The following is a 14,503-nucleotide window of genomic DNA, read 5'->3' on the forward strand; positions in this document are numbered from 1 at the left end:
AGGCAGGGAATCAGAGGCTTGGAATCAGATGCAGGGAATCAGATGCGGGGAATCAGAGGCGGGGAATCAGAGCTGGGGAATCAGAGGTGGGGAATCAGATTTGGGGAATCAGAGGCGGGGACTTAGATATTGGGAAACAGAGGAGGGGAATCAGAGGCGGGGAAACCCAGGCGGGGAATCAGATATGGGGAATCAGAGGTAGGGAATCAGAGGCAAGGAATCAGATGTGCGGAATCAGAGATGGGGAATCAGAGGCAGGGAATCAGAATCAGAAGCAGGGAATCAGAGGCCGGGAATAAGAGGCCGGAATCAGATGCTGGGAATCAGAGGCCTGGAATCAGAGGCGGGGAATCAGAGGCAGGGAATCAGATGCGGGGAATCAGAGGCGGGGAATCAGAGCTGGGGAATCAGAGGTGGGGTATTAGAGTTGGGGAATCAGAGGCGGGGAATCAGATATGGGGAAACAGAGGTGGGGAATCAGAGGCGGGGAAACAGAGGCAGGGAATCAGATATGGGGAATCAGAGGTGGGGAATCAGAGATGGGGAATCAGAGGCGGTGAATCAGAGATGGGGAATCAGAGGCGGGGAATCAGAGGCAGGAAATCAGACACGGGGATTCAGAGCCTGGGAATCAGACGGGGGGAATCAAAGGCGGGGAATCAGAGCTGGGGAATCAGAGGCAGGGAATCAGAGGCGGGGAATCAGATATGGGGAATCAGAGGCTGGGATTCAGAGGCGGGGAATCAGAGGCATGGAATCAGACACGGGGAATCAGAGGTGGGGAATCAGAGATGGGGAATCAGAGGCGGGGAATCAGAGGCAGGGAATCAGACGCGATGAATCTGAGGCGGGGAATCAGAGCTGGGGAATCAGAGGTGGGGAATCAGAGTTGGGGAATCAGAGGCAGGGAATCGGATGTGCGGAATCAGAGATGGGGAATCAGATGTGGGGAATCAGAGGAATCAGAGATGGGGAATCAGAGGCGGGGAATCAGAGGCAGGAAATCAGACACGGGGATTCAGAGACTGGGAATCAGACGGGGGGAATCAAAGGCGGGGAATCAGAGCTGGGGAATCAGAGGCAGGGAATCAGAGTTGGGGATTCAGAGACGGGGAATCAGATATGGGGAAACAGAGGCGGGGAATCAGAGGCGGGCAAACAGAGGCGGGGAATCAGATATGTGGAATCAGAGGTGGCGAATCAAAGGCGGTGAAACAGAGATGGGGAATCAGGGCAGGGAATCAGAGGCAGGGAATCAAACACGGGGAATCAGAGCTGGGGAATCAGAGACGGGGAATCAGAGTTGGGAATCAGAGGCGGGGAATCAGAGGCGGGGAAACAGAGGCGGGGAATCAGATATGGGGAATCAGAGGTGGGGAATCAGAGGTTGGGAATCAGAGGCAGGGAATCAGAGGCGGGGAATCAGAGGCGGGGAATCAGAGGAAGGGAATCAGATGTGCGGAATCGGAGATGGGGAATCAGAGGCAGGGAATCAGAGGTGGGGAATCAGAGGCGGGGAATCAGAGGCCGGGAATCAGATATGGGGAAACTGAGGCGGGGAATCCGAGGCGGGGAAACAGAGGCGGGGAATCAGATATGGGGAATCAGAGGTGGGGAATCAGAGTTTGGGAATCAGAGGCAGGGAATCAGATGCTTGGAATCAGATGCAGGGAATCAGATGCGGGGAATCAGAGGCGGGGAATCAGAGCTGGGGAATCAGAGGTGGGGAATCAGATTTGGGGAATCAGAAGTGGGGACTTAGATATTGGGAAACAGAGGCGGGGAATCAGAGGCGGGGAAACAGAGGCGGGGAATCAGATATGGGGAATCAGAGGTGGGGAATCAGAGGCAGGGAATCAGATGTGCGGAATCAGAGATGGGGAATCAGAGGCAGGGAAACAGAATCAGAAGCAGGGAATCAGAGGCCGGGAATCAGAGGCCGGAATCAGATGCTGGGAATCAGAGGCCTGGAATCAGAGGCGGGGAATCAGAGGCAGGGAATCAGATGCGGGGAATCAGAGGCGGGGAATCAGAGCTGGGGAATCAGAGGCGGGGTATTAGAGTTGGGGAATCAGAGGCGGGGAATCAGAGTTGGGGAATCAGAGTCAGGGAATTGGATGTGCGGAATCAGAGATGGGGAATCAGAGGTGGGGAATCAGAGGCGGTGAATCAGAGATGGGGAATCAGAGGCAGGGAATCAGAGGCGTGGAATCAGAGGCAGGGAATCAGACGCGGGGAATCTGAGGCGGGGAATCAGAGCTGGGGAATCAGAGGTGGGGAATCAGAGTTGGGGAATCAGAGGCAGGGAATTGGATGTGCGGAATCAGAGATGGGGAATCAGAGGTGGGGAATCAGAGGCGGTGAATCAGAGATGGGGAATCAGAGGCGGGGAATCTGAGGCAGGAAATCAGACACGGGGATTCAGAGGCTGGGAATCAGATGGGGGGAATCAAAGGCGGGGAATCAGAGCTGGGTAATCTGAGGCAGGGAATCAGAGTTGGGGATTCAGAGGCGGGGAATCAGATATGGGGAAACAGAGGCGGGCAATCAGAGGCGGGCAAACAGAGGCGGGGAATTAGATATGGGGAATCAGAGGTAGGGAATCAGAGGTGGTGAATCAGTGATGGGGAATCACAGACGGGGAATCAGAGGCAGGGAATAGAACGCGGGGAATCAGAGGCAGGGAATCAGAGCTGGGGAATCAGAGGCGGGGAATCATAGTTGGGAATCAAAGGCGGGAATCAGATATGGGGAAACAGAGGCGGGGAATCAGAGGCGGGGAAACAGAGGCGGGGAATCAGATATGGGGAATCGGATGCAGGGAATCAGAGGCGGGGAATCAGAGCTGGGGAATCAGAGGCGGGGAATCAGAGTTGGGGCATCAGAGGTGGGGAATTAGATATAGGGAAACAGAGGCGGGGAATCAGAGGCGGGGAAACAGAGGCGGGGAATCAGATATGGAGAATCAGAGGTGGGGAATCAGAGGCGGGGAATCAGAGGCAGGGAATCGGACGCCGGGAATCAGAGGCGGGGAATCAGAGCTGGGGAATCAGAGGCGGGGAATCAGAGTTGGGGAATCAGAGGCGGGGAATCAGATATGGGGAAATAGAGGCGGGGAATCAGATATGGGGAATCAGAGGTGTGGAATCAGAGGTTGGGAATCAGAGGCAGGGAATCAGAGGCGGGGAAACAGAGGCGGGGAATCAGATATGGGGAATCAGAGGTGGCGAATCAAAGGCGGTGAAACAGAGATGGGGAATCAGGGCAGGGAATCAGAGGCAGGGAATCAGAGCTGGGGAAACAGAGGCGGGGAATCAGATATGGGAAATCAGAGGTGGGGAATCAGGGGCGGGGAATCAGTGGCAGGGAATCAGAGCTTGGGAATCAGAGGTGGGGAATCAGAGGTGGGGAAACAGAGGCGGGGAATCAGATATGGGGAATCAGAGGTGGGGAATCAGGGGCGGGGAATCAGTGGCAGGGAATCAGAGGCCGGGAATAAAAGGCGGGGAATCAGAGCTGGGGAATCAGAGGCGGGGAATCAGAGTTGGGGAAACAGAGGAGGGGAATCAGATATGGGGAAACAGAGGCCGGGAATCAGAGGCAGGCTAACAGAGGCGGGGAATCAGATATGGGGAATCAGAGGTGGGGAATTAGAGGTTGCGAATCAGAGGCGGGGAAACAGAGGCGGGGAATCAAATATAGGGAATAAGAGGTGGGGAATCAGAGGTTGTGAATCAGAGATGGGGAATCAAGGCGGGGAATCAGAGGCAGGGAATCAGACGCGGTGAATCAGAGGCGGGGATTCAGAGCTGGGGAATCAGAGGCGGTGAATCAGAGTTGGGGAATCAGAGGCAGGGAATCAGATATGGGGAATCAGAGGCGGGGAATCAGAGGCGGGGAAACAGAGGCGGGGAATCAGATATGGGGAATCAGAATTGGGGAATCAGGGGCAGGGAATCAGTGGCAGGGAATCAGAGGCGGGGAATCAGAGATGGGGAATCAGAGGCAGTGAATCAGACACGGGGAATCGGAGGCGGGGAATCAGAGATGGGGATTCAGAGGCGGGGAATCAGAGGCAGGGAATCGGACTCCGGGAATCAGAGTCGGGGAATCAGAGCTGGGGAATCAGAGGCGGGGAATCAGAGTTGGGGAATCAGAGGCGGGGAATCAGATATGGGGAAATAGAGGCGGGGAATCAGATATGGGGAATCAGAGGTGTGGAATCAGAGGTTGGGAATCAGAGGCAGGGAATCAGAGTCGGGGAAACAGAGGCGGGGAATCAGATATGGGGAATCAGAGGTGGCGAATCAAAGGCGGTGAAACAGAGATGGGGAATCAGGGCAGGGAATCAGAGGCAGGGAATCAAACACGGGGAATCAGAGCTGGGCAATCAGAGGCGGGGAATCAGAGTTGGGAATCACAGGCGGGGAATCAGAGGCGGGGAAACAGAGGCGGGGAATCAGATATGGGGAATCAGAGGTGGGGAATCCGAGGTTGGGAATCAGAGGCAGGGAATCAGAGGCGGGGAATCAGAGGCGGGGAATCAGAGGAAGGGAATCAGATGTGCGGAATCGGAGATGGGGAATCAGAGGCAGGGAATCAGAGGCGGGGAATCAGAGGCGGGGAATCAGAGGCCGGGAATCAGATATGGGGAAACAGAGGCGGGGAATCCGAGGCGGGGAAACAGAGGCGGGGAATCAGATATGGGGAATAAGAGGTGTGGAATCAGAGGTTGGGAATCAGAGGCAGGGAATCAGAGGCTTGGAATCAGATGCAGGGAATCAGATGCGGGGAATCAGAGGCGGGGAATCAGAGCTGGGGAATCAGAGGTGGGGAATCAGATTTGGGGAATCAGAGGCGGGGACTTAGATATTGGGAAACAGAGGAGGGGAATCAGAGGCGGGGAAACCCAGGCGGGGAATCAGATATGGGGAATCAGAGGTGGGGAATCAGAGGCAAGGAATCAGATGTGCGGAATCAGAGATGGGGAATCAGAGGCAGGGAATCAGAATCAGAAGCAGGGAATCAGAGGCCGGGAATAAGAGGCCGGAATCAGATGCTGGGAATCAGAGGCCTGGAATCAGAGGCGGGGAATCAGAGGCAGGGAATCAGATGCGGGGAATCAGAGGCGGGGAATCAGAGCTGGGGAATCAGAGGTGGGGTATTAGAGTTGGGGAATCAGAGGCGGGGAATCAGATATGGGGAAACAGAGGTGGGGAATCAGAGGCGGGGAAACAGAGGCAGGGAATCAGATATGGGGAATCAGAGGTGGGGAATCAGAGATGGGGAATCAGAGGCGGTGAATCAGAGATGGGGAATCAGAGGCGGGGAATCAGAGGCAGGAAATCAGACACGGGGATTCAGAGCCTGGGAATCAGACGGGGGGAATCAAAGGCGGGGAATCAGAGCTGGGGAATCAGAGGCAGGGAATCAGAGGCGGGGAATCAGATATGGGGAATCAGAGGCTGGGATTCAGAGGCGGGGAATCAGAGGCATGGAACCAGACACGGGGAATCAGAGGTGGGGAATCAGAGATGGGGAATCAGAGGCGGGGAATCAGAGGCAGGGAATCAGACGCGATGAATCTGAGGCGGGGAATCAGAGCTGGGGAATCAGAGGTGGGGAATCAGAGTTGGGGAATCAGAGGCAGGGAATCGGATGTGCGGAATCAGAGATGGGGAATCAGATGTGGGGAATCAGAGGAATCAGAGATGGGGAATCAGAGGCGGGGAATCAGAGGCAGGAAATCAGACACGGGGATTCAGAGGCTGGGAATCAGACGGGGGGAATCAAAGGCGGGGAATCAGAGCTGGGGAATCAGAGGCAGGGAATCAGAGTTGGGGATTCAGAGACGGGGAATCAGATATGGGGAAACAGAGGCGGGGAATCAGAGGCGGGCAAACAGAGGCGGGGAATTAGATATGGGGAATCAGAGGTGGGGAATCAGAGGTGGTGAATCAGTGATGGGGAATCACAGGCGGGGAATCAGAGGCAGGGAATAGAACGCAGGGAATCAGACGCAGGGAATCAGAGCTGGGGAATCAGAGGTGGGGAATCAGAGGTTGGGAATCAGAGGCAGGGAATCAGAGGCGGGGAATCAGAGGCGGGGAATAAGAGGAAGGGAATCAGATGTGCGGAATCGGAGATGGGGAATCAGAGGCAGGGAATCAGAGGCGGGGAATCAGAGGCGGGGAATCAGAGGCCGGGAATCAGATATGGGGAAACTGAGGCGGGGAATCCGAGGCGGGGAAACAGAGGCGGGGAATCAGATATGGGGAATCAGAGGTGGGGAATCAGAGGTTCGGAATCAGAGGCAGGGAATCAGAGGCTTGGAATCAGATGCAGGGAATCAGATGCGGGGAATCAGAGGCGGGGAATCAGAGCTGGGGAATCAGAGGTGGGGAATTAGAGGTTGCGAATCAGAGGCGGGGAAACAGAGGCGGGGAATCAAATATAGGGAATAAGAGGTGGGGAATCAGAGGTTGTGAATCAGAGATGGGGAATCAAGGCGGGGAATCAGAGGCAGGGAATCAGACGCGGTGAATCAGAGGCGGGGATTCAGAGCTGCGGAATCAGAGGCGGTGAATCAGAGTTGGGGAATCAGAGGCAGGGAATCAGATATGGGGAATCAGAGGCGGGGAATCAGAGGCGGGGAAACAGAGGCGGGGAATCAGATATGGGGAATCAGAATTGGGGAATCAGGGGCAGGGAATCAGTGGCAGGGAATCAGAGGCGGGGAATCAGAGATGGGGAATCAGAGGCAGTGAATCAGACACGGGGAATCGGAGGCGGGGAATCAGAGATGGGGATTCAGAGGCGGGGAATCAGAGGCAGGGAATCGGACTCCGGGAATCAGAGTCGGGGAATCAGAGCTGGGGAATCAGAGGCGGGGAATCAGAGTTGGGGAATCAGAGGCGGGGAATCAGATATGGGGAAATAGAGGCGGGGAATCAGATATGGGGAATCAGAGGTGTGGAATCAGAGGTTGGGAATCAGAGGCAGGGAATCAGAGTCGGGGAAACAGAGGCGGGGAATCAGATATGGGGAATCAGAGGTGGCGAATCAAAGGCGGTGAAACAGAGATGGGGAATCAGGGCAGGGAATCAGAGGCAGGGAATCAAACACGGGGAATCAGAGCTGGGCAATCAGAGGCGGGGAATCAGAGTTGGGAATCACAGGCGGGGAATCAGAGGCGGGGAAACAGAGGCGGGGAATCAGATATGGGGAATCAGAGGTGGGGAATCCGAGGTTGGGAATCAGAGGCAGGGAATCAGAGGCGGGGAATCAGAGGCGGGGAATCAGAGGAAGGGAATCAGATGTGCGGAATCGGAGATGGGGAATCAGAGGCAGGGAATCAGAGGCGGGGAATCAGAGGCGGGGAATCAGAGGCCGGGAATCAGATATGGGGAAACAGAGGCGGGGAATCCGAGGCGGGGAAACAGAGGCGGGGAATCAGATATGGGGAATAAGAGGTGTGGAATCAGAGGTTGGGAATCAGAGGCAGGGAATCAGAGGCTTGGAATCAGATGCAGGGAATCAGATGCGGGGAATCAGAGGCGGGGAATCAGAGCTGGGGAATCAGAGGTGGGGAATCAGATTTGGGGAATCAGAGGCGGGGACTTAGATATTGGGAAACAGAGGAGGGGAATCAGAGGCGGGGAAACCCAGGCGGGGAATCAGATATGGGGAATCAGAGGTGGGGAATCAGAGGCAAGGAATCAGATGTGCGGAATCAGAGATGGGGAATCAGAGGCAGGGAATCAGAATCAGAAGCAGGGAATCAGAGGCCGGGAATAAGAGGCCGGAATCAGATGCTGGGAATCAGAGGCCTGGAATCAGAGGCGGGGAATCAGAGGCAGGGAATCAGATGCGGGGAATCAGAGGCGGGGAATCAGAGCTGGGGAATCAGAGGTGGGGTATTAGAGTTGGGGAATCAGAGGCGGGGAATCAGATATGGGGAAACAGAGGTGGGGAATCAGAGGCGGGGAAACAGAGGCAGGGAATCAGATATGGGGAATCAGAGGTGGGGAATCAGAGATGGGGAATCAGAGGCGGTGAATCAGAGATGGGGAATCAGAGGCGGGGAATCAGAGGCAGGAAATCAGACACGGGGATTCAGAGCCTGGGAATCAGACGGGGGGAATCAAAGGCGGGGAATCAGAGCTGGGGAATCAGAGGCAGGGAATCAGAGGCGGGGAATCAGATATGGGGAATCAGAGGCTGGGATTCAGAGGCGGGGAATCAGAGGCATGGAACCAGACACGGGGAATCAGAGGTGGGGAATCAGAGATGGGGAATCAGAGGCGGGGAATCAGAGGCAGGGAATCAGACGCGATGAATCTGAGGCGGGGAATCAGAGCTGGGGAATCAGAGGTGGGGAATCAGAGTTGGGGAATCAGAGGCAGGGAATCGGATGTGCGGAATCAGAGATGGGGAATCAGATGTGGGGAATCAGAGGAATCAGAGATGGGGAATCAGAGGCGGGGAATCAGAGGCAGGAAATCAGACACGGGGATTCAGAGGCTGGGAATCAGACGGGGGGAATCAAAGGCGGGGAATCAGAGCTGGGGAATCAGAGGCAGGGAATCAGAGTTGGGGATTCAGAGACGGGGAATCAGATATGGGGAAACAGAGGCGGGGAATCAGAGGCGGGCAAACAGAGGCGGGGAATTAGATATGGGGAATCAGAGGTGGGGAATCAGAGGTGGTGAATCAGTGATGGGGAATCACAGGCGGGGAATCAGAGGCAGGGAATAGAACGCAGGGAATCAGACGCAGGGAATCAGAGCTGGGGAATCAGAGGTGGGGAATCAGAGGTTGGGAATCAGAGGCAGGGAATCAGAGGCGGGGAATCAGAGGCGGGGAATAAGAGGAAGGGAATCAGATGTGCGGAATCGGAGATGGGGAATCAGAGGCAGGGAATCAGAGGCGGGGAATCAGAGGCGGGGAATCAGAGGCCGGGAATCAGATATGGGGAAACTGAGGCGGGGAATCCGAGGCGGGGAAACAGAGGCGGGGAATCAGATATGGGGAATCAGAGGTGGGGAATCAGAGGTTCGGAATCAGAGGCAGGGAATCAGAGGCTTGGAATCAGATGCAGGGAATCAGATGCGGGGAATCAGAGGCGGGGAATCAGAGCTGGGGAATCAGAGGTGGGGAATCAGATTTGGGGAATCAGAGGGTGGGGACTTAGATATTGGGAAACAGAGGCAGGGAATCAGAGGCGGGGAAACAGAGGCGGGGAATCAGATATGGGGAATCAGAGGTGGGGAATCAGAGGCAGGGAATCAGATCTGCGGAATCAGAGATGGGGAATCAGAGGCAGGGAAACAGAATCAGAAGCAGGGAATCAGAGGCCGGGAATCAGAGGCCGGAATCAGATGCTGGGAATCAGAGGCCTGGAATCAGAGGTGGGGAATCAGAGGCAGGGAATTAGATGCGGGGAATCAGAGGCGGGGAATCAGAGCTGTGGAATCAGAGGCGGGGTATTAGAGTTGGGGAATCAGAGGCGGGGAATCAGAGTTGGGGAATCAGAGGCAGGGAATTGGATGTGCGGAATCAGAGATGGGGAATCAGAGGTGGGGAATCAGAGGCGGTGAATCAGAGATGGGGAATCAGAGGCAGGGAATCAGAGGCGGGGAATCAGAGGCAGGGAATCAGACGCGGGGAATCTGAGGCGGGGAATCAGAGCTGGGGAATCAGAGGTGGGGAATCAGAGTTGGGGAATCAGAGGCAGGGAATTGGATGTGCGGAATCAGAGATGGGGAATCAGAGGTGGGGAATCAGAGGCGGTGAATCAGAGATGGGGAATCAGAGGCGGGGAATCAGAGGCAGGAAATCAGACACGGGGATTCAGAGGCTGGGAATCAGACGGGGGGAATCAAAGGCGGGGAATCAGAGCTGGGTAATATGAGGCAGGGAATCAGAGTTGGGGATTCAGAGGCGGGGAATCAGATATGGGGAAACAGAGGCGGGCAATCAGAGGTGGGCAAACAGAGGCGGGGAATTAGATATGGGGAATCAGAGGTAGGGAATCAGAGGTGGTGAATCAGTGATGGGGAATCACAGGCGGGGAATCAGAGGCAGGGAATCAGAGCTGGGGATTCAGAGGCGGGGAATCATAGTTGGGAATCAGAGGCGGGAATCAGATATGGGGAAACAGAGGCGGGGAATCAGAGGCGGGGAAACAGAGGCGGGGAATCAGATATGGGGAATCGGATGCAGGGAATCAGAGGCGGGGAATCAGAGCTGGGGAATCAGAGGCGGGGAATCAGAGTTGGGGCATCAGAGGTGGGGAATTAGATATAGGGAAACAGAGGCGGGGAATCAGAGGCGGGGAAACAGAGGCGGGGAATCAGATATGGAGAATCAGAGGTGGGGAATCAGAGGCGGGGAATCAGAGGCAGGGAATCGGACGCCGGGAATCAGAGGCGGGGAATCAGAGCTGGGGAATCAGAGGCGGGGTATTAGAGTTGGGGAATCAGAGGCGGGGAATCAGAGCTGGGGAATCAGAGGCGGGGAATCAGAGTTGGGGCATCAGAGGTGGGGAATTAGATATCGGGAAACAGAGGTGGGGAATCAGAGGCGGGGAAACAGAGGCGGGGAATCAGATATGGGGAATCAGAGGTGGGGAATCAGAGGCAGGGAATCAGATGTGCGGAATCAGAGATGGGGAATCAGAGGCAGGGAATCAGAATCAGAAGCGGGGAATCAGAGGCCGGGAATCAGAGGCCGGGAATCAGATGCTGGGAATAAGAGGCCGGGAATCAGAGGTGGGGAATCAGAGTCCGGGAATCAGAGATGGGGATTCAGAGGCGGGGAATGAGATATGGAGAATCAGAGGCGGGGAATCAGAGGCCGGGAAACAGAGGTGGGGAATCAGATATGGGGAATCAGAGGTGGCGAATCAAAGGCAGTGAATCAGAGATGGGGAATCAGAGGCGGGGAATCAGAGGCAGGGAATCAGATGCGGGGAATCAGAGGCGGGGAATCAGAGCTGGCGAATCAGAGGCGGGGAATCAGAGGTGGGCAATCAGAGGCGGGGAATCAGATATGGGGAATCAGAGGCGGGGAATCAGAGGCGGGGAAACAGAGGCGGGGAATCAAATATAGGGAATCAGAGGTGGGGAATCAGAGGTTGTGAATCAGAGATGGGGAATCAAGGCGGGGAATCAGAGGCAGGGAATCAGACACGGGGAATCAGAGGCGGGGATTCAGAGCTGGGGAATCAGAGGCGGGGAATCAGAGTTGGGGAATCAGAGGCAGGGAATCAGATATGGGGAATCAGAGGGGGGGAATCAGAGGCGGAGAAACAGAGGCGGGGATTCAGATATGGGGAATCAGAGGTGGGGAATCAGGGGCAGGGAATCAGTGGCAGGGAATCAGAGGCGGGGAATCAGAGGCGGGGAATCAGAGGCAGGGAATCAGACACGGGGAATCAGAGGCGGGGAATAAGAGATGGGGAATCAGAGGCGGGGAATCAGAGGCAGGGAATCGGACGCCGGGAATCAGAGTCGGGGAATCAGAGCTGGGGAATCAGAGGCGGGGAATCAGAGTTGGGGAATCAGAGGCGGGGAATCAGATATGGGGAAATAGAGGCGGGGAATCAGATATGGGGAATCAGAGGTGTGGAATCAGAGGTTGTGAATCAGAGGAAGGGAATCAGAGTCGGGGAAACAGAAGCGGGGAATCAGATATGTGGAATCAGAGGTGGCGAATCATAGGCGGTGAAACAGAGATGGGGAATCAGGGCAGGGAATCAGAGGCAGGGAATCAAACACGGGGAATCAGAGCTGGGGAATCAGAGACGGGGAATCAGAGTTGGGAATCAGAGGCGGGGAATCAGAGGCGGGGAAACAGAGGCGGGGAATGAGATATGGGGAATCAGAGGTGGGGAATCAGAGGTTGGGAATCAGAGGCAGGGAATCAGAGGCGGGGAATCAGAGGCGGGGAATCAGAGGAAGGGAATCAGATGTGCGGAATCGGAGATGGGGAATCAGAGGCAGGGAATCAGAGGCGGGGAATCAGAGGCGGGGAATCAGAGGCCGGGAATCAGATATGGGGAAACTGAGGCGGGGAATCCGAGGCGGGGAAACAGAGGCGGGGAATCAGATATGGGGAATCAGAGGTGGGGAATCAGAGGTTGGGAATCAGAGGCAGGGAATCAGAGGCTTGGAATCAGATGCAGGGAATCAGATGCGGGGAATCAGAGGCGGGGAATCAGAGCTGGGGAATCAGAGGTGGGGAATCAGATTTGGGGAATCAGAAGTGGGGACTTAGATATTGGGAAACAGAGGCGGGGAATCAGAGGCGGGGAAACAGAGGCGGGGAATCAGATATGGGGAATCAGAGGTGGGGAATCAGAAGCAGGGAATCAGATGTGCGGAATCAGAGATGGGGAATCAGAGGCAGGGAAACAGAATCAGAAGCTGGGAATCAGAGGCCTGGAATCAGAGGCGGGGAATCAGAGGCAGGGAATCAGATGCGGGGAATCAGAGGCGGGGAATCAGAGCTGTGGAATCAGAGGCGGGGTATTAGAGTTGGGGAATCAGAGGCGGGGAATCAGAGTTGGGGAATCAGAGGCAGGGAATTGGATGTGCGGAATCAGAGATGGGGAATCAGAGGTGGGGAATCAGAGGCGGTGAATCAGAGATGGGGAATCAGAGGCAGGGAATCAGAGGCGGGGAATCAGAGGCAGGGAATCAGACGCGGGGAATCTGAGGCGGGGAATCAGAGCTGGGGAATCAGAGGTGGGGAATCAGAGTTGGGGAATCAGAGGCAGGGAATTGGATGTGCGGAATCAGAGATGGGGAATCAGAGGTGGGGAATCAGAGGCGGTGAATCAGAGATGGGGAATCAGAGGCGGGGAATCAGAGGCAGGAAATCAGACACGGGGATTCAGAGGCTGGGAATCAGACGGGGGGAATCAAAGGCGGGGAATCAGAGCTGGGTAATCTGAGGCAGGGAATCAGAGTTGGGGATTCAGAGGCGGGGAATCAGATATGGGGAAACAGAGGCGGGCAATCAGAGGTGGGCAAACAGAGGCGGGGAATTAGATATGGGGAATCAGAGGTAGGGAATCAGAGGTGGTGAATCAGTGATGGGGAATCACAGGCGGGGAATCAGAGGCAGGGAATAGAACGCGGGGAATCAGAGGCAGGGAATCAGAGCTGGGGAATCAGAGGCGGGGAATCATAGTTGGGAATCAGAGGCGGGAATCAGATATGGGGAAACAGAGACGGGGAATCAGAGGCGGGGAAACAGAGGCGGGGAATCAGATATGGGGAATCGGATGCAGGGAATCAGAGGCGGGGAATCAGAGCTGGGGAATCAGAGGCGGGGAATCAGAGTTGGGGCATCAGAGGTGGGGAATTAGATATAGGGAAACAGAGGCGGGGAATCGGAGGCGGGGAAACAGAGGCGGGGAATCAGATATGGAGAATCAGAGGTGGGGAATCAGAGGCGGGGAATCAGAGGCAGGGAATCGGACGCCGGGAATCAGAGGCGGGGAATCAGAGCTGGGGAATCAGAGGCGGGGAATCAGAGTTGGGGAATCAGAGGCGGGGAATCAGATATGGGGAAATAGAGACGGGGAATCAGATATGGGGAATCAGAGGTGTGGAATCAGAGGTTGGGAATCAGAGGCAGGGAATCAGAGGCGGGGAAACAGAGGCGGGGAATCAGATATGGGGAATCAGAGGTGGCGAATCAAAGGCGGTGAAACAGAGATGGGGAATCAGGGCAGGGAATCAGAGGCAGGGAATCAGAGCTGGGGAAACAGAGGCGGGGAATCAGATATGGGAAATCAGAGGTGGGGAATCAGGGGCGGGGAATCAGTGGCAGGGAATCAGAGCTTGGGAATCAGAGGTGGGGAATCAGAGCTGGGGAAACAGAGGCGGGGAATCAGAAATGGGGAATCAGAGGTGGGGAATCAGGGGCGGGGAATCAGTGGCAGGGAATCAGAGGCCGGGAATAAAAGGCGGGGAATCAGAGCTGGGGAATCAGAGGCGGGGAATCAGAGTTGGGGAATCAGAGGAGGGGAATCAGATATGGGGAAACAGAGGCCGGGAATCAGAGGCAGGCTAACAGAGGCGGGGAATCAGATATGGGGAATCAGAGGTGGGGAATTAGAGGTTGCGAATCAGAAGCGGGGAAACAGAGGCGGGGAATCAAATATAGGGAATCAGAGGTGGGGAATCAGAGGTTGTGAATCAGAGATGGGGAATCAAGGCGGGGAATCAGAGGCAGGGAATCAGACGCGGGGAATCAGAGGCGGGGATTCAGAGCTGGGGAATCAGAGGCGGTGAATCAGAGTTGGGGAATCAGAGGCAGGGAATCAGATATGGGGAATCAGAGGCGGGGAAACAGAGGCGGGGAAACAGAGGCGGGGAATCAGATATGGGGAATCAGAATTGGGGAATCAGGGGCAGGGAATCAGTGGCAGGGAATCAGAGGCGGGGAATCAGAGGCGGGGAATCAGAGGCAGGGAATCAGACACGGGGAA

Source organism: Narcine bancroftii, chromosome 6 (assembly GCF_036971445.1).
Source record: "Narcine bancroftii isolate sNarBan1 chromosome 6, sNarBan1.hap1, whole genome shotgun sequence".
Classification (NCBI taxonomy): Eukaryota; Metazoa; Chordata; class Chondrichthyes; order Torpediniformes; family Narcinidae; genus Narcine; species Narcine bancroftii.